The following is a 22,395-nucleotide window of genomic DNA, read 5'->3' on the forward strand; positions in this document are numbered from 1 at the left end:
CGTCTGTAGACGTCTCTCCATTGATAACAACATGTGTTCTGTTTGCTAAAAACTCTTCAATCCAGCCACACAGCTGGTCTGATATTCCGTAGGCTCTTACTTTGTTTATCAGGCGACAGTGCGGAGCTGTATCGAATGCCTTCCGGAAGTCAAGAAAAATAGCATCTACCTGGGAGCCTGTATCTAATATTTTCTGGGTCTCATGAACAAATAAAGCGAGTTGGGTCTCACACGATCGCTGTTTCCTACATAGTAGATTCTGGGTTTCCAAAAACGACATGATACTCGAGCAAAAAACATGTTCTAAAATTCTACAACAGATCGACGTCAGAGATATAGGTCCATAGTTTTGCACATCTGCTCGACGACCCTTCTTGTAGACTGGGACTACCTGTGCTCCTTTCCAATCATTTGGAACCTTCCATCCCTCTAGAGACTTGCGGCACACGGCTGTTAGAAGGGGGGCAAGTTCTTTCGCGTACTCTGTGTAGAATCGAATTGGTATCCTTAATCTTTCTTCTAAGAAAAGTTGTAGCGTCAGTATTACCTCACGTGTACCAACATTTCTACGGAATCCAAACGGATCTTTCCCGAGGTCGGCTTCTACCAGTTTTTCCATTCATCTGTAAATAATTAACGTTAGTATTTTGCAGCTGTGACTTATTAAACTGATAGTTTGGTAATTTTCACATCTGTCAACACCTGCTTTCTTTGATATTGGAATTATTATATTCTTCTTGAAGTCTGAGGGTGGACGTTCCTCTGTTGAGTGATTTCAGTTGCTTTTCTATTCCTTGGACACTTATTTCGGTGTCAGCCATTTTTTCATTTGTGCGAGGATTTAGAGAAGGAACTGCAGTGTGGTCTTCCTCTGTGAAACAGCTTTGGAAAAAGGTGTTTAGTATTTCAGCTTTACGCGTGTCATCCTCTGTTTCAATGCCATCACCATCCCGGAGTGTCTGGATATGCTGTTTCGAGCCACTTACTGATTTAACGTAAGACCAGAACTTCCTAGGATTTTCTGTCAAGTCGGTACATAGAATTTTACTTTTGAATTCACTGAACGCTTCACGCATAGCCCTCCTTCCGCTAACTTTGACATCGATTAGCTTCTGTTTGTCTGAGAGGTTTTGGCTGCGTTTAAACTTGGAGTGAAGCTCTCTTTGCTTTCGCAGTATTTCACCTGTCTCATGCATCCTGCTCACTAGATGGTAGAGTTTTGTCAGGACTGGCTCTCCCAAGGCCGTCAGTAGCTCTAATGGAATCTTGTCTACTCCCGGGCCTTGTTTTGACTTAGGTCTTTCAGTGCTCTGTCAAACTCTTCATGCAGTATTGTATCTCCCACTTCACATTCATCTACATCCTCTTCCATTTCCATAATATTGTCCTCAACAACATCGCCCTTGCATAAACCCTCTATATACTCCTTCCACCTTTCTGCTTTCTGTCCTTTGCTTAGAACTGGGTTTCCATCAAAGCTCTTGATATTCATGTCAGTTGTTCTCCTTTCTCCAAAGGTTTCTTTAATTTTCTTGTAGGCAGTATCTATCTTACCCCTAGTGAGATAAGCCTCTACATCCTTACATTTGTCCTCTAGCCATCCCTGCTTAGCCATTTTGCACTTCCTGTCGATATCATTTTTGAGACGTTCGTATTCCTTTTTGCCTGCTTCATCTACTGCATTTTTATATTTTCTCCTTTCATCGATTAAATTCAATATTTCTTCTGTTACCCAAGGGTTTCTACTGGCCCCCGTCATTTTACCTACTTGGTCCTCTGCTGCCTTCACTATTTCATCCCTCAAAACTACCTATTCGTCTTCTACTGTATTCCTTTCTCCCATTCCTGTCAATTGTTCCCTTATGCTCTCCCTGAAACTCCGTGCAACCTCCGGTTCTTTCATACATACAAACATTAATTCTTGTTCTATAGATCATGAATACAACATTTCATAATGATGTGGAACATGTCACCTTAACATAAGTTTTCTTCACACAAAATAATTAAATTTATTATATTTTTATTTTATTTTATTATTTATTTATTTACTTTACAATTACTACTTCATATCTAAGTATTCGCCTATTGAATAGGTGGAGTTGTCATTCAGAAATGCTTTTAATTTGCTTTTAAATGTTGGTTGGCTATCTGTCAGACTTTTAATGCCATTTGGTAAATGATCAAAGATTTTTGTGGCAGCATAATTCACTCCTTTCTGTGCCACAGTGAGATTTAATCCAGTGAAGATCATCCTTTCTTCTGGTGTTGTAGCTATGTATTTCGCTGTTATTTTTGAATTGGGATGGATTATTAAAGACAAATTTCATAAGAGAATATATGTATTGCAAAGGTACTGTGAATATCCCGAGTTCCTTAAATAAATGTCCGCAGGGTGATCTTGGGTGGGCTCCAGCTATTATTCTGATTACATGCTTTTGTGCAATGAATACTTTCTCTCTTAATGATGAATTGCCCCAAAATATGATGCCATATGAAAGCAGTGAATGCAAATAGGCATAGTAGGCTAATATGCTGATATGTTTATCACAAAAATAATCCTAACATCATCAGTAGCTGAAGCTAACCGTTTCAGCAGATCATCGATGTGTTTCTTCCAATTCGATTTCTCATCAATGCACACACCCAGAAATTTTGAGTGTCCTACCTTAGCAACAGACTTCTGTCCATAGTCTATATTTATCAACGGCGTTATGACATTTACATTACAGAATTGTATAAACTGCGTTTACTCAAAATTTAGTGAGAGTCCATTTGCAGAGAACCACTTAATAATTTTATGAAAGATGTTATTTACAATTTTCTCAGCTGATTCTTGCTTGTTGGGTGTGATTACTATACTTGTATCATCCGCAAAAACAACTAGCTTTGCATCTTCATGAATATAGAATGGCAAGTCATTAATATATATTAAGAACATTAAGGGACCCAAGACTGAACCCTGTGGGACACCATTCTTGATACCTCCCCAGTTAGAGGACTCTGCTGATTTTTACAGACTATCTGTACTGTTAATTTCAACCTTCTGCAATTTTCCAGTTAAGTATGAATTAAACCATTTGTGCACTGTCCCACTCATACTACAATACTTAAGGTTATCTATAAGGATTTCATGATTCACACAATCAAAAGCCTTTGAGATATCACAAAATATCCCAATGGGTGATGTTTGGTTGTTCAATGCTTTTAACATTTGATCAGTGAAAGCATATATAGCATTTTCTGCAGAAAAGCCTTTCTGAAAACCAAACTGATATTTTGTTAGTAGTTCATTTTTACAAATATATGATGCTACTCTTGACGGCATCACTTTTTCAAGAATTTTGGATAAATGTCTCAGAAGTGAGATTGAGCAGTAGTTGTTAGCATCAGTTTTATGCAATGGTTTAATAATACCACATTTCAGTCTATCTGAAAAAGTGCCCTGTTTCAGTGAGCTGCTACATATGTGGCTGAAAATCCTATTTATTTGTTGGGAACAAGCTTTTAGTACTCTGTCAGAAATGCCATCAATTCCATGTGAGCTTTTACTTTTAAGTGAATTTATTATTTTCCTACTTTGAGTAGCAGAGATGGGTTGAATTTCAATGTTATCAAATTGTATAGGTACTGCCTCTTCCATATACTGCCTTGCATTTTCTAATGAATAGCTAGATGCTATTTTCTCTGCAACACTTAAAAATGATTATTACAAATGTTTTCTATGTCAGACATCTTGTTAACAAACTTTTCATTGTGTTTGATTGAAATGCAGTCTTCCTCTGCTCTCGGTTGCCCTCTTTCCCTTTTAACAATATTCCAAATTGTTTTAATTTTATTATCAGATGTGCTAATCTCAGACATAATGCATATACTTCTGGACATTTAAATAACTTTTTTTCATACATAGCAATAGTTTTTATAATGTTTCACTGTTTCAGGATCATTATTCCTCATAACCATAAGATACATATCCCTTTTCTGTTTACAAGATATTTTTATCCCTTTAGGAAGCCATGGCTTTTTACATAGTTTCTTACAATTATATGTCACTGCTTTCTTAGGGAAACTGTTTTCAAATATACTCACAAAGGTATCATGAAATAGGTTAAATTTTAAATTAGCATCATGTTCCCTGTACACCTCATGCCAGTCTAACTGTTGCAAGCTTCTCCTAAAATTTTGAATTGTAAAATTGTTAACTGAACGCACTAATTTGGAGGACTGTTTTGCATTACTGTGTGGAGCTATATCATATACTGTAACTAGCTTATGACCAGACAGACCATTCTTAATGGAAAAGTTTTTATTTGATTAAATTTATCTTGGTCTATAAAAACGTTATCTATCAGTGTGCTGCTTTCCTGTACCACCCATGTAGGAAAATCAGTAACTGATGTCAAATTGAAAGAACCAAGTAATACTTCAAGGTCAAGCTTCCTATCGGACTCTTTCAGAAAATCTACACTGAAATCCCCACAAACAATAATTTGCTTTCCTCTGTCTGGCTGATAGCATCGAGGAATCCAAGTTTTTCAAAAATAGTTGAAAATTTCCCAATGGGGACTTATACGCAGCAACAATTATAAAATTTCCATTATTTAGTTTAAGCTCACATGCACATGGTTCTATATGTTGTTCTAAACAAGATTTTTTAGTTTCCAAATTTTTCACACTATGACAGATTTTAACAAATATGGCAACTCCTCCTCTTTCCATAGTGTCTCTACTTACATGTGCTGAAAGCTTATATCCACCTACATTTACTATTTCCATGCCTGTGACTACATGATGTTCAGACAGGCATAGTACATCTATTCCACCCTCAGTTGCTAAATCTTCTGAATGAACAAGAAGATCATATACTTTGTTTTTAATCCCCTGATATTCTAATGCAATATACTAACATTATTTTTCACTGTGCTTTTATGCGAATCTTGTTACATACTAACATTATTTTTCACTGTACTGTTATGAGAATCTTGAGATATTTCAACATGTCTAGTACCTGCCTGTCTGAACCTCTCATTAAGCTTAATTTCAGTCAATGTGTGATGACTGGATACGATCTAGCCTCAAAAAGTACTCCCATGAGTTTCAGTGCCCCCCACCCCTATTAAAGACCCCAACCAGTTTACTCTTCCCTTTCATATTGAGATGCAGGCCATGTCTTTTGAAGTCCCACCTACCAATCCCATCAACAGGAATCAGACCTATGTCTGACAAAGTAGCCGCCCGAAACAGCTGATCTAGCTCCTTATTGACCCTCCTGACAGAGCTATTCAATTGGGGCTGATCATATCGCATGAAAGCAGGAACCATCCAACATTTGTGTGTTACTCATGGTTGTTTACAATATTTTTACAAAATTTATCTAGGTAATAACAGTAATATTCAATTAACTACAGATCACAAGTCAGCAAAGTTATGTGGAACACTAATATATGTGTATAAAATTAATATAGTAATGTAATGCAGTTAAACTAACATTAAAAGTCAAAACTTGTATACCCAAAAAATTAGGCCTACGATTGTGTATGCACGATACGGACTTCATGCATTTTGAAAGGAAATAAAAGATAGAACTTAAAACCTTTAATTCCCTGAGTAGATATATATAAATAGATGTATAATGAAATCAACCTAAATTCTTCAATTGTTGTTTGTTGTTGTGGTCTTCAGTCCAGAGACTGGTTTGATGCAGCTCTCCATGCTACTCTATCCTGTGCAAGCTTCTTCATCTCTCAGTTCCTACTGCAATGAACATCCTTCTGAATCTGCTTAGAGTATTCATCCCTTGGTCTCCCTCTACAATTTTTACCCTCCACATTGCCCTACAATACTAAATTGGTGATCCCTTGAAGCCTCAGAACATGTCCTACCAACCGATCCCATCTTCTAGTCAAAATGTGCCACAAATTTCTCTTCTCCCTAGTTCTGTTCAATACCTCCTCATTAGTTACGTGATCTACCCATCTAATCTTCAGCATTCTTCTGAAGCACCACATTTCAAAAGCTTCTATTCTCTTCTTGTCCAAACTATTTATGGCCCACGTTTCAGTCCATACATGGCCACATTCCATACAAATACTTTCAGAGACAACTTCCTGACACTTAAATGTATACTCGATGTTAACAAATTTCTGTTCTTCAGAAACGCTTTTCTTCTCATTGCCAGTCTACATTTTATATCCTCTCTACTTTGACCATCATCAGTTACTTTGCTCCCCAAATAGCAAAACTCCTTTACTACTTTAAGTGTCCCATTTCCTAATCTAATTCCCTCAGCATCACCCGACTTAATTCAACTGCATTCCATTATCCTCGTTTTGCTTTTGTTGATGTTCATCTACTTTTCAAGACCATGTCCATTCCGTTCAGCTGCTCTTCCAAGTCCTTTGCTGTCTCTGACAGAATTACAATGTCATCGGCAAACCTCAAAGTTTTTGTTTCTTCTCCATGAAATTTAATTCCTACTCCGAACTTTTCTTTTGTTTCCTATACTGCTTGCTCAATATACAGATTGAATAACAACGGGGATATGCTACAACCCTGTTTCACTCCCTTCCCAACCACTACTTCCCTTTCATGCCCCTCTACTCTTATAACTGCCATCTGGTTTCTGTACAAATTGTAAGTAGCCTTTCGCTCCCTATATTTTACCCCTGCCACCTTCAGAATTTGAAAGAGATTATTCCAGTCAACAATGTCAAAAGCTTTCTCTAAGTCTACAAATGTTAGAAACATAGGTTTGCCTTTCCTTAATCTATTGTCTAAGATAAGTTGAAGGGTCAGTACTGCCTCACGTTTTCCAACATTTGTTCGGAATCCTAACGGATCTTCCCCGAGGTCGGCTTCTACCAGTTTTTCCATTTGCCTGCAAAGAATTTGTTTTAGTATTTTGCAGCTGGCTTATTAAACTGGTAGTTCGGTAATTTTCACATCTGTCAACACCTGCTTTCTTTGGGATTGGAATTATTATTCTTCTTGAAGTCAGGGTATTTCGCCTGTCTCATACATCTTGCTCACTAGATGGTAAAGTTTTGTCAGGGCTGGCTCTCCCAAGGCTATCAGTAGTTCTAATGGGATGTTGTTTACTCCCGGGGCCTTGTTTCAGCTTAGGTCTTTGAGTGCTCTGTCAAACTCTTCATGCAGTATCATATCTCCCATTTCATCTTCATCTACATCCTCTTCCATTTCCATAATATTGTCCTCAAGTACATCACTGTTGTACAGACTCTCTAGATACTCATTCCACCTTTCTGCTTTCTGTCCTTTGCTTAGAACTGGGTTTCCTTTTCTCTAAAAGTCTCTGTAATTTCCCTGTAGGCAGTATCTACCTTACCCCTAATGAGATATGCCTCTATATCCTTACATTTGTCCTACATATTTTCTGTTACCCAAGGATTTCTACTATCTCTCGTCTTTTTACCTAATTGATGCTCTCCTGCCTTCACCATTTCATCCCTCAAAGCTACCCATTCTTCTTCTACTGTATTTTTTTGCCCCATTCCTGTCAACCGTTCCCTGATGCTCTCCCTGAAACTCTCTGCAACCTCTGGTTCTGTCAGTTTATCCAGTTTTGCAGTTTCTTCAGTTTTAATCCACAGTTCATAACCAAAAGATTGTTGTCAGAGTCCACATCTGCCCCTGGAAATGTCTTACAATTTAAAACCTGGTTGCTAAATCTCTGTCTTACCATTAAATAATCTGTCTGAAACCTTCCAGTATCTCCAGGGTTCTTCCATGTACACAACCTTCTTTTATGATTCTTGAACCAAGTCTTAGCTATGATAAAGTTATGCTCTATGCACAATTCTACCAGATGGCTTCCTCTTTCATTTCTTACCCCCATTCCATATTCACCTACTAAGTTTCCTTCTCTCTCTTTTCCTACTATCGAATTCCAGTCACCCATGACTATTAAATATTTGTCTCCGTTCACTATCTGAATAATTTCTTTTATCTCATCATACATTTCATCAATCTCTTCATTATCTGCGGATATAGTTGGCATATAAACTTGTACTACTGTGGTAGGCGTGGGCTTCGTGTCTATCTTGGCCACAATAATGTGTTCACTATACTGTTTGTAATAGTTTACCCGCACTCCTATTTTTTTTATTCATTATTAAACCTACTCTTGCATTACTCCTATTTGATTTTGTATTTATAACCCTGTATTCACCTGACCAGAAGTTTTGCTCCTCCTGCCACCGAACTTCACTAGTTCGCACTATACCTAACTTTAACCTATCCATTTACCTTTTTAAATTTTCTAACCTACTTGCACGATTAAGGGATCCGACATTCCATGCTCCGATCCGTAGAACATCAGTTTTCTTTCTTCTGATAACAATGTCCTCCTGAGTAGTCCCCACCTGTGGACTCGAATGGGGGACTATTTTACCTCCGGCATATTTTACCCAAGAGGACGCCATCATCATTTAATCATACAGTAAAGCTGCATGCCCTCGGGAAAAATTACGGTTGTAGATTCCCCTTGCTTTAACCCATTCACAGTACCAGCACAGCAAGGCCATTTTGGTTAGTGTTACGAGGCCAGATCAATGAATCATCGAGACTGTTGCCCCTGCAACTACTGAAAAGGCTGCTGCCCCTGTCAGGAACCACACGTTTGTCTGGCCTCTAAACAGATACCACTCTGTTGTGGTTGCACCTACGGTATGGCAGTCTGTATCGCTGACACACGCAAGCCTCCCCACCAATGACAAGGTCCATGGTTCTTCAATTAATACTTTAAAAAATGTCTTAAATTTATATGTAAACATATGTTTATAGTATGCAGAAACCAGCCGTTAGATTTTTTTTTTTAGTAATAGTTTGAAACGAGTGAAACCTTCAATAGATAATATAAAACAGACTAATTAACTTCATTACAGTGTAATATTAACTTAATTGACAGTTATTATAGAATTAATTACTTATCTTCATGAGCTTAATATTCAATCGTGTGCAATATGTGGCAGTGCCCTCTCCCATCTCACCATCTATGTTCTCTTCCCCTTCTGTAACATTACCTTCAAGCTATACTTCTCCCACTTTACCCTTCTTTGATACGACAGGTTTTCCATCTGAGCTCTTGGAATTCATACAGCTGCTTCTCTAGTCTCCTATGCCCCTGTAAGCGAAATCTGCCTTTCCCCATCTGATATATGGATCTAAAGCCTTATATTACCTTTCTAGTCATATTTTAACATAAAGGTAAGAGAACTTTCATCTTTTGCAATAACTATCAGACATGTTTCGCCTATAGAATACAATACTTAATCGAACATTATATATGATACTAGTATGTAACACTTCTGCTGTGAATTTTGCATGGTGAACTACAATAATGATATGATTAATACATACCACACGTCATGAATTACATGACACAAGTATGAATAATATGGATCTTAAAAAGTGTGAACTTTCGTTGCCCTATAGTAACTCCATTAATGGTCTAAAAATACAAACTTGTAAAGATGCATCATACTTCACCAGCCATTCAACAAAACTACAAAATGTTAAATAAAATTAATTGTCCTTTAAGATTTCTTTGAACAGCTAGCTGTGCCATACAGCTGTTGTATGACATTGCCAACAGGTGGCACTCTGCACACCCATGCAGAGTGTGGTGAGGGAGAGACAGACAGAGAGAGAGAGAGAGAGAGAGAGAGAGAGAGAGAGTAGTCATACGACTTGCAGTGCTGTTGGAAATCGTTTTTAACACTCCGAACTCTTCCTATCATATTCAAGGGCTATCCACAAAGTACATTATGTTTTGGAATTAAAAATAAATAAAGTATTGTAAATTTTTTTATTATATACAGATGAAAGCCACACTTAAATACTACTTTTGTACATAGTTGCCATTTGACCAGTTCACCGCTTGGTGCAACCAGTGGTTGCTCAAGGTCAATCCCTGCAAAACCCAGGCGATCATTGTAGGCAAAACCACCCTTTCCTTCCACCTCCTTAATTTCTATCTCACCATCTATCACTCTCACCCCCACCCTCAAGTACCTTGGCGTCACCCTCGACCGTCGCCTCTCCAGGACCTCCCATCTCCGGACAATCCGAATCAAGGCACGCTCCCAACTCTGTCTCCTCGAGCTCCTTTCCAGCCGTATGTGGGGTCTGGACCCCTCCAGCATACTCCACACCTATAAATCCCTCATCCGCCCTATCCTTTGTTACGCCCATTCGGCCTGGATCTCTGACCCCCCCCCCCCCAAATCCCTTCAAATCCTCGAACGCCATGCTCTCCGCCTCATCTATCGCACCCATCTCCCCTCCCCCACGCGAATCCTGTACGATCTCATTCCGTTCCCCCACCTCCTCATTTTCCTTGAAAGGATACGGATTCTGTACACCTCCCGCTTGTCTCGCCCATCCTCTCCCACGTCCCACCCGGTCTCCATCTTTCCACCCTCGTTACCCTCTCCCGAGGCGGCTTCCGCCAGCTCCCCCTCCCTGATGATTTCCTCCTCCCCTCCATCTACCCCTCCTATCAACTTTGATCCTCCCCCCCTCCCCTGTGTCCTTTCCTTTAGGCACCCTCCCTCCCTTCCCCTCCCTTCTCTTTCCTTTACCCCCCATCACCCGTCCTCCACCCCTCTTCCCCCGGGCTTCCCCTCCCCCTTCCTCCCTTTCTTCCTCCACCTATCTCCCCTGCCTGTGGCATCTCTGCTCTCCCCTCTCCCTCTCCCACCCCTGCCCCTCCTCCTCTCTTGACAGTTCCCTGGACTCGCACACGCTCAGTGAACATTCACGCGCCGGAGTTCATCGCCATCAGTGTCTCGTGTGTGTGCCTTCGTTTTGTGTTTAGTGTTCTTTCACCATCACACCACCACTGTTCACGTGTGGCGTCGCCGTCATCCATGTTATGTGCGCGTGTCAACTAGTGTTAGTGCTTTTTCTCATCCAGCATGAATGGCTCCATGTTTATTGTTTTTTGTCTCTACAGCTTTTGCCCGCCGTTTTTATTGTATTATCTGTGCCACCTTTATGTAATACTTATTGTACCACTCAAGGCTGAAGAGCGGCGTGATATGCTGCTGACAGCCCGCCTTTGTATAAGGTGATCAAAATAACAATAAAGAAAAAAAAATAGTTGCCATTTAAATTAATGCACTTATCGTAGCGATGGACGAGCTTGGAAATTCCTTCGTCGTAAAATTCGGCCGCCTGCGCCTTCAACCACGTGGTTACCTCTTCTTGAAGCTGTGCGTCGTCATCAAAACGCTGCATGGCCAACCACTTCTTCATTGCTGGGAATAAGTGGAAGTCGGTCGGTGCCAGGTCGGGACTGTACGGCGGATGAAGAAACAATTCCCACTTAAAAGATTCGAGAACTTCACGAGTGGCATTTGCCGTGTGTGCCCGGGCGTTGTCATGAATCGGCAAGATCTTTGAGCCCGACTTTCCCCTGCGCTTGTTTTGTATTGCTCTTCTGAGGTTGTGCAGAGTTTGGCAATACCTTTGAGAGTTTATTGTAGTGTCTCTTTCCAGGAAATCCACAAAAATCACATCTTTTCTGTCCCAAAAGACAGTCGCCATCACCTTCCTTGCCGACATTGTCTGCATGCATTTCTTGGGTTTTTGGGGGGAATTTGTGTGCCCCCACTGCATTGACTGCAATTTTGTCTCACAGTTCACATGCTTAACCCATGTTTCGACACCAGCAATGATGCGATCGAGTAAAGAGTCGCCATCTTTCTCGTAAGCGTCCAAAAACGTTAACGCTGCAGCCATTCACTGATTTTTGTGAATCTCAGTCAAGATTTTTGGTATCCATCTTGCACAAAACTTGTGGTAACCAAGCTTTTCGGTAATGATTTCATGCAACAAACTTTGTGAAATTTGTGGAAAACTCGTAGAGAGTTTTCACGGACCGCGGCATCGAGTTTTTCGACAAGGTCAGCAGTCACTATGCTGGGTCTTCCACTTCGCTCTTCATCGTGAACGTTAGTTTGACCATTTTTAAATTTTATGACCCTTTGACGCACTACACCTTCAGTGATGAAAATGAAATGGAAATGAGCGTTTGGCGTCATTGGCCGGGAGGCCCCTCGCGGGGCAGGTCCGGCCGCCACATCGCAGGTCTTATTACAGTCGGCGCCACATTGGGCGACCTGCACGCCGGATGGGGATGAAATGATGATGATCACAACACAACATCCAGTCCCTGAGCGGAGAAAATCTCCGACCCAGCCGGGAATCGAACCCGGGCCCAGAGGACGGCAATCCGTCACGCTGACCACTCAGCTACTGGGGCAGACACCTTCAGTGATTATGTTGTCCCCATACACTTCACAAAGCTGCCGACAGATTTCTATCGGTGTACAGTTTTTTGCAGTCAGAAACCTTGTTACAGCATGCACTTTACATTTCGCGGCATTTTTTATTAACGCTGACATTTCAAACTGTCACTGTAACTCAACAGAGTACAGCACAAATCTCTCACTAGCATGGCAGGATGCCGACTGAGCAGCGGAATGCCATGACACCAAGATGGTCGCGCTAGCCCTGCCCCTAACGGACACAAACGAAAACGTAATGTACTTCATGGATAGCCCTTGTAATTATTTGGAGAGAGAGAGAGAGAGAGAGAGAGAGAGAGAGAGAGAGAGAGAGAGAGAGAGAGAGTACAGTCATACGACTGGCGGTGCTGTTGAAAAAGGGTTTTACGACTCCGAACTCTTACTATCGTATAATTATTTGCAAGTACAAATACGGTAAACTGTGGTACACTTCAGCATGCCCTATATTGGGTCAGAGAACACAATTTGAAATGGATACAAAGCTACATATATAAGCTCTTACATGGATTGACTTGTTAATGGAACATTGGATACAATAAGCTACTAAGCCTAAATATGTTTAACTTGTATGCAGTCTCTGTTTCTGTAAAAACCCTCAAATAGATGTGCGTTACTTGCAATTGCCACATGATCGTAACACACACACAAACTACTGTTAAAGACAACATACAGAACACCTGTTACAACTGTCACATTTACCTATTGTGGCAGATGACACACAGCTTAGTAATCTTAAGATTCTAGTCACTGTCAGTGTATGTAGACCTCTATGATCATATTTGGCTCTACTAGTAAACAGTAATCGGCTATTCAGTTGCCTCTGTGTGATATGAATCTGTTTTAACATCAATGCAATTGCAATTCCTAGCATGGTTTTTATAAATTTAGGACATAATTTGGGTTAATGGAAGAGTCTGATACCATCACTCTGGTTTGATTCGTGCTGTAATGGTGTTGTGGTGTGTGACAACACTACAGTGTGATGTTTTTGAGTTGGTTGCTATGGTAGATGTTGTGCTGTTGCATTTGATGGTGCCCTCTGGTGGTAGATGTGGACATGATGAGTTTAATACAAGATATTGGATTCATTTGAGTTTTGGTTGTCATCATGCTAACATGGTCATAAGTTCAGGTAGTTGTTGCAGTAATGTGGTTAGTAGAAGTGTTTTTACTGAATTACTAAGGTTTGTTTCTGGTTCTGTGTATGGAGATTTTGTTAGGATTGATTAGTTTGGTACTTGTTGTGCAGAAAGAAGTCTAATTCTGTTATTGATTTTTAGTTCGGTATGGATATTACAGTGAAATGCACAAATGGGTATTTAGATTAAAGTTCAGTCTTGATCACGTTATGTCTGTTTTAATGAGTAACCGGTTTCGGTTTTTTCTATAAAACCATCATCAGACCCATTGGCTCCCTTGGGTTGGTAGGTGGAGCTCTCCTTGCTGCTGTGCAGTGAGTTGACTGCACAGCAGCAAGGAGAGCTCCACCTACCAACCCAAGGGAGCCAATGGGTCTGATGATGGTTTTATAGAAAAAACCGAAACCGGTTACTCATTAAAACAGACATAACGTGATCAAGACTGAACTTTAATCTAAATGTAACAATTAATTGATCACTGTATTCCAAAAATGTTTACCAAAATTGCACAAATGGGTGTTTAAGGAGATTTTTTTGTTTTTGATGTGTGTGTGTGTGTGTGTGTGTGTGTGTGTGTGTGTGTGTGTGTGAGAGAGAGAGAGAGAGAGAGAGAGAGAGAGAGAGAGAGAGAGAGGGAAAGAGAGTGTATTTGTGTGGGAGCATGGGTGTGTGTGGTGGGTAACGTAGGTGGTATTGCCAGAGACTTTTGTTGGTAAGTAATTTTTGTTTTGATTGTATTATACAGTTATTGTGATGCTTCATCTGTTCGTATTTGTGGCAGGTCGATTGTGTTTTATTTCATGTAGTGATTATGGGGTAACTGGCTTTCTGTGTTGTTGGGGTTTTGGTTCCACTTTTAGGAGTTGCAGGTGTCGGTTTTTCGGTATCAGTAGTTGAATCGGAGCTATATAATTCAACAGAAATGTCCGATTCCATGCTTTGGAGATGTAGGTGTTATGGTTTTTTGGTATTGATAGCTGACATTAAGCTATATAGGTCAAGGGAAATGCCTGATTCCTGTGGTTTTGTTGGCATAGGAGAGTGTTGTAATTTAATTTTTGTTTTAGGATGATTTGGTGCTTTTTATTGTTGTATATTTAGCTTGTCCTAGCCCTAAAACCCCAATTTTACACAATTGTCCTGTTAGCTTCAGTTTGTTTTTGGAGTGTGACATTATTGTGTAAATTCCTCCCCCCCCCCCTCCCCCTAACCCCCCCCCCTCCCTCCTCTCCCTTCCGGGTTCGTTGGCATGTGAATGTAGTGATGTCATTGTCACCATATTGTATTTGTTGGATCTAGCCACTTGCACCAAACTGATGACATCATGGTTCAAAGCAGACATGTGGAATCGGATGCTTTTGTGATGCCCATTTATTCAACATTGAATGATTCATTGCATATGTGTAAATACAGGTTACAATTCTTGATGCATAGTGCAATAATACATCTTCTGAATATGTCATTGATTAACAAAATGATGAAATTACAAATAAAATGGTTTGCTTAACACTATTTACATATTTTTTTGAAGCACTTCTTATTCTGCATGTAAGTACGCTATTCTTCTAATGTATAAAAGGGATATGTAACAGGAATTTCTTTAGCTGAAGTTTAAGCTTCATTGTGGGTAGGGTCATACCTGTACTTGGAAATGCATTGGCTAACTTTAAACCTGATTATTGTTTGCTCTTTCCATAGAGTGCTGTTCTGTGGGACATTATAAGCAATTAGTTTACGCAAAAGTATTTTATGGTTGCCCTGGTGAAAGGCCTTCAGTAGGTCAAGGGACTACCCACTACCTTCCAACTGCAGTCAAGGTTGTCAAATGAGTGATATGTGTCTGCAATTAAGAGGTGGTTACGTTTATCTCCAGTTTCGGAGTGGGCATTACTACAGCATATTTTAGCCTGATAGAAAATATCCTTCGAGTCATTGATTGACTACAAGAATAGCTTCATACCAGTTCCGTTGTCAGCAAAAGATTTTAATATCTTGAGGTAAACACAGTCATAGGAAGCAAAATTGCTATTTTTTATTGACCCAATGAGTTTTGAAATCTCCTTTGGGGTTGAATTTTTGAAACTAATTTATGTTGGTGTTGCATGCAGTGTCTGCACAACCATCTGTATTCCATTGTTTGTTACTGGGTGCAGCCACTGTGGGGAAGTAATCTTTTAATTTGGTTGCAAACGATTTGAAAGTGACGCCACTTCTGCTGGAACTACTTTCTGGTGGCTCAGTTTCACTTGAATTACTAGTTTTGTTTGTTTCTTGTTTAATGATGTTCCGAATAGTTATTGCCTTCTTTTTGGAGTATTTTATTTTTTTAGGATAATGCACTAGTTTTTATTTTTTAATGTCAGAGTGGAGAATTCGACAATAATGATGGTAATGTAGTTTGAAACCCAGACTACTGCTCTGTTCTGTGAATTACGTAGAGCTCTCACTGTGTAGCACAACATACATTAATCCCAGAAGTAATCCACCCTTTATCCTGCATCTCTTCAGTTTAATTCTTTATTTTTTGTATGCAAAAACAAGACCCAAAATGTTGAATTTAACTGAATTTTATTTGATCCTGTAGGATTACATGGTATAGAGTGTACGTTCATGTAATATAGGACATGACAAAAACACAAAAAATTTCATTGTCACATACTTCATAACTATTGTAATACCATTGATTATAATTAACAGTATTTAAAGTTTATGTGACCAGAAATTTAATGTTGCAGGGATATGCCTAAGAAAGAGATAAATTTTTCATCAACACTGTCTGTTTTATAAATTTTTTCCTGCTGTTCTATTGTAGTTTCTTTTGAACCATGATGATCAAGTCATCGTTTATGATTTTGCAATATAATACATGCTATGAACTGTACCTAATGGTTTAACAAATTTTGTTATAAAGGTGTTCAGTTAAACCCTTGACTATTGGTTTTATAGCTAAATCCATGAAAATTGTGGGTCCAAAATCAAATTGTCAGTTACTGTGGCTGTCCATGTTCAAAGTGCCAACACAAAGTTATTTCAAATCTGTCTTAGGCATCCTAGTATCAAATTATACAGTGCCTTATCAGGTACCATTAAACACATACAGAAGATTGGTCACTTCAAATCTAAATTGAAGTCATACTTTATTGATCACTGCTTGTACACAGTAAATGAATAGCTACAAAAATTAATTTTTCTATTTTAACCCAGTGTAGTTTCATACATAAGAACATTTGTATATTATCTCTCTGTATATAGCGTAAGATCATTTATTTAAGTGTTCATCATTAAATGGTATATTAATGTGTGTTATTATGTACAAATCTATAATTATAAATAAAATTGTTAATATTAACATAAAAATACAAATATCTCTTGCACACTGTGCAGCTGCAGATGAAAATGGATCAATAAATCAAAGTAATAAGCTCTTCAATCCTTGTAGAGAATTTTATTGTACACTCAATGTGGAATAGTTTTAATTATGTGCAGCGGCCCTACTTAGAAAACCTTAATATGACTACCTGGTATTAAAAATGTGGTTTTCCTTTCAGTTTTTCTATTAAGAGCGTAGAAAATTTACATTGCAAACACTGACAAGTCTATGAACAAATATTGGTACTACAAAATATTATTCAGTACATTCAATTGGATTGAAATTTAGCCTGCAAAAACTTGTTTGAAAATTTCATATGAATGTTAACATTGCAGACCGGACATCAATAAAACACAACCTTTGTAGCTGTTTTAAATTATGTTCTCTGAACCACCATAGGGCATGGTGAAGTGAACCACAGTTCACTGAATTTGTACTTGCAAATAATTTACACAATGCATAGAGACATTCCTGCATCAGTCAAGTACAGGAATACAACACTAGATATAAAAATGGTGACATATCAGTTCTGACACTACATATAGACACAAACTTGATCTAAGGGGGATTACTAGAGACTGGGATACGACCTGTCTGGTCTGACCAGTGACATCATCACCATGCTGAAGAATCCTAATTCAAGTGTATCCAACATAATGACCGAAACATTGATTGTAATCCAGAAAAATACAAACACTATGTGAACCAATATACTGAATGAAACCAATGAAATTTTGGGAAAACCACAGGAAAAAATGGTGTTTTTGGTAGGGATGAACTAAAAATTCAATAAAATAGTTAAGTGTTGGCATGTTGATAGACACACAAACAAACACAAACACACACACAAAATTCAAGCTTTCACAACCACAGTATATCCTCTCTTCCCGTTACCCACCAGGCCTCAACCTCCGCTAATTTCAAGTTGCCACCGCTCATATCTCACCTGTCATTCAACAACATCTTTGCCCCTGTACTTCTGCATCGACTGACATCTCTGCCCAAACTCTTTGCCTTTACAAATGTCGGCTTGTGTTTGTATATGTGCGGATGGATATGTGTGTGTGTGTGTGTGCGAGTGTATACCTGTCCTTTTTTCCCCCTAAGGTAAGTCTTTCCGCTCCCGGGATTGGAATGACTCCTTACCCACTCCCTTAAAACCCACATCCTTTCATCTTTCCCTCTCCTTCCCTCTTTCCTGATGAAGCAACCGTTGGTTGTGAAAGCTTGAATTTTGTGTGTGTGTTTGTGTTTGTTTGTGTGTCTATCAACATGCCAACGCTTGGTAAGTTACATCATCTTTGTTTTTAGATATATTTTTCCTACGTGGAATGTTTCCCTCTATTATATTCATACCAATAAAAACAGTTAAATTCATGCAAAATACACAATAGGATCACAGTATCTAAATCTCAACCTTAGCCGAGGATATCAAGAACCATGCTCCAGCCCTCCACAACTCCAAAAGGCAGTATCCCAATCTCCAGTTCACGTATATTGCTCAACCCCAGCCAGGATTCCAATAATCACCCCTTGTACCTCTCCAAAAGACAGTATCCCAATTTCCAGTTCACCTATACAACTCAATTGCAGAGTAAAAATGCAGAGTTAGCAGTGTTAGCGGCCTTACTGTTGCATGCTGCAGTTGGTAACTGTACGCACTGTGAGTTATTGGAGGTGAACAGCACAAGTGATGAGTCAGATGGTGCAATACAGCAGAACCCGTGAGAAAATAGAAAATGTCATAAGCAGATCAAAGTTTTTTAACGGAATTGTGGCAGAAAGTAGGTGAATCAGTGTTCCTTAATGAAATCAAGGGAGAAGATAAGTTGATCAATGTTTTTAGTTAAATCTCGGGAGAAGGTCAGTGGATCAATGTTTATTAATAATATAACTGCACACTGGATATATTAATAAACATTGATTCACCTGCTGTTTCCCATGATTTAATTAAAACATTCATCAACTTACTCAGTGGTTACATGGATATCTAAGAGTACCGTTTAAATTTTATAACATATTCTGTTTTATATGACAAGATTCTGCACAACACATAATTTTGGACACTGCACATCATGATGACTGTAGTACACTAAAAAAAACCCTCAGACACATCACCACCACTTAATTAAACAGTTAAGGGTATGCCACCTCCTCATATACCATGCCCTCTACATCAACATTTCACTTCCACTCCAAAACAAATACATCACTTCTCAATGGCATCACACAACATATCAAGGCACAGCACAGCTATATCATGGGTCAAAGCAAGCAATGGTCTCCTACAACTTATTTAAGATTATAATATTTAGACTGCTAATTTTTCAGACAGGTATTATTTTACATACCTACCATATTAAAAAAACTGTGGTTATAATGCATGTGGTGTTACTTTTTAGGCAAATTTTATTTTATGTGATTTTCATTCAAGCAGTTTTCTACACTATAATAGGTGTTACTCTTCAACTATTTTTCCAGGTCTCCTTCACTGTTTTTCAAATTTGAGTTACACTTCTCTTTCCAGATTATGTTTATAAATTTCATACTTATATAACATGGAGTTTCTTCATGTAGTTTTAGTCTGTGGATATGTAATATGTAACTTGCTCTCCTTCTTGTCTCAAATGAGTCTTATGTTTGTAATGTTGTTTCATTTTAACTCCCACCATGACTCAATTTTTTTCCCCTGGTCTAAAGACTTTAAGTAGATTGGTCTTATAAACCCCGGGAAAATTACACTATAACTAAGGATGGAAACATAATATGGATAGTATGCAGTTTCTTTCAGGGCTAAATCAGCAGTATTATATACTACAATTATGACACATCTGTGACTGTTCTGTTGGCTCAGTAGGCTGTGCACATGATAACTACACAACATATTTTTATTCACTAGTACACAACCAAATTTGACATAGTTTGCATGTCTAATTTTTTGTCCTTATAGCTTATTTTGCTAAGACATTGTGCTGAATGTTTCGTGGTGAAATGGGACAGTTTCTGTTATTGCAAAGTTTGATCTAGGATATTATTTTTGACTGATATCTCTGCTTCCCCAAGAGTCTGCTCAATATAGCAAATTAAGTCTCTGTTAGTTTGACAGCAAACTATCACTGTTGAGTTATCAGGAAAGTTTATGGCATCAGACTGAACCTGACTTGCCATATCAGTACAATATAAAAAATAGTAGTGTCCCTAATATTGAACCTTATTGAAGGCCATATAGTGTGTGTTTCCATTAAGGAATTTCTTCCCATTACTATTAACAATTACTTCTTGCTTTCTGTTTGCCAAATACGATGACACCCATTGAAGAGATTTTCAGTGAAAACCATAGCTGGTCAGTTTTTGGGGATGGTTATGATTTCCATATTGAAAGCTTTGGTAGGATCAAAAAACGTGCCTGATACACACATTCTATTATTGTGACATTTGTTAATTTTCATGGCCAATCACTTATTGTGTGGTTGTACTGCATCCTTTCCTGAAACCATACTGATTGCATAAAATAATGCTTGTGACAAATTGAAGCTCACATGCAGAAATTTTTTAAAAAAATTGGTAACTATGAGATAGTTCCATAGTTCCCCATTTCACCTCTTTTTGCAGTTTTATGAATTGGCAAAACTTCAGCATTTTTAATCAATCTGGATAATGTAACTCATGAAAAACTGGTTGATTTTGAGAACAGTGGATTTGCAGTACTATGACAGACCTTTTTTATTATCAGAAACTCATCACAACCAATTGACTTAAAGTTTTAATAGGGGCATTATGAATTTCATAGTGTCTGCCAAGGGAAACTTCCATTGCCCCTCCGCCCCCCATTCCTCTCATTGACAGACATAGCAGTAAGTTGACCCAGTGGATAGCCTGCCAAAAACTGGACACAGATCAAGCATGAAGACAGGAAGTTGGTGTACTGAACTGTGAAAGAAAAAAGCAGCATATATACAGTGAATGGTCCAAGCTCCAGATATGGAACATCAGGCCAATATCAGTAACAACAGTGTTGTGGTAATGCGGTTACAGTGTTGGAGTGCAATGGGGGAAACCAATGTTCAAATCAATCCCCCTCATGCCCCACATTTTTTTTTCCCCACCACAAAAGATGGACTGTACATCCAGTCACTGACATGTCTGTTCACTGTATTGAAATTTGTGTCTGTGTCACGGTGTAACGTCCGTTTGTAGCAGTGAGGTGTAAGGAAGCAGCCTCCAGACATACGTACTTCCAATTTGTTCTACACAGGTACCGCATGTTATGACTCTTGTGTCCATTTTACAAGTTTTGACTCTTTCATTCCTTTGTTCCAACATATTTCACAGCTGTTTATTTGTTGTTTTCATTTGTGTGAGTGATCTGTGCAGCATCTAGCCTGCTCCCACTACTGATCACATTTACTTGTGACAGCAATATATTCTTCTCACATAACTCATATTCTTTAACCATGAAAATTGCCAAGAATACAGAAGGAGAAAAAACACATAAACAAACAAACAGGAAGTTCATAATTTTGTGGAAAAGAAAAGGAAGACTGGGGTACGAAGTACACTTGAACATGGATCTCCCACTTTGCAGTCCAACATCATGACCACACAACCACAATGCCATAGTTCTTGCAATTCGCTTGATGTTGCACATCTTGAGCTTGTTACTATTCTGCTTCACTATTTATATTTTTCTTCTTTTTTCACAGTTCAGCACACCTTCTTACAGTTCTCATGCTTAATCTGCATTCAGTTTTTGAAGGGCTATCAACTGAGTCATTTTACCACTAACTCTTGGGGGTGGGGAGGGTGGGGGAGGTACAATGCGGAGTTTCCCTTGTGGGCTTGATACTTGGGAAAACTTAAAACCTGAGCTATTTCTCTGGCATACTGGGATTCATATTTGTTAGTGAGGAGTTACAGATTTTATTGCAATATATGAATAAGTCTTTGCAGTATTCAAATACGACACTAGAACCTGCAGCAGCTCTGCCATTTATCATTAATTTAGAGGGGCACCTTCTCTCCATTTCAGTGGCAACAGCATCACTTATAACAGACCAAACAGCTTTTGATTTGTTTTTAGCATTTGAAATGAATCTGTTGTTTGCGATACACTTTGCCAGTTTAACTACTTTGTCAAGTGTTTTTTGTATGCGATTATGTAGTTAAGAAATTCATGACTTTGACTAGCTTTTGCCAGCGTATGCAGCTTCCTCATCTTAGTGTAAGGCTGCCTAATTCCTATTTTAACCCATGATCTACTTTTATGAGACTCAGTAAACACTGTTACAGAAGGGACCATTCACTGAATACATCCACAAATTTGGTTGTAGTTGTCCTTTGTTGAATTGTGTTTGTTGACCTACCACATGGTGTTGGCTTAATTTTTTAATTAACACCTCTACATTTCCTTGATTGAACTTTCTGCATCATTTTGTTGTACAGCCTGCATTTAATTTTGATAGTGATATTGATAGTGTTGCATGGTCTTGATACTCCTAAATCTAGAATTTTTTCTTTTATGTGTAATTATAACTACTTATAATATTGTCAAGACATG

The sequence above is a fragment of the Schistocerca serialis genome, chromosome 11 (assembly GCF_023864345.2).
Source record: "Schistocerca serialis cubense isolate TAMUIC-IGC-003099 chromosome 11, iqSchSeri2.2, whole genome shotgun sequence".
In the NCBI taxonomy this organism is placed as follows: domain Eukaryota; kingdom Metazoa; phylum Arthropoda; class Insecta; order Orthoptera; family Acrididae; genus Schistocerca; species Schistocerca serialis.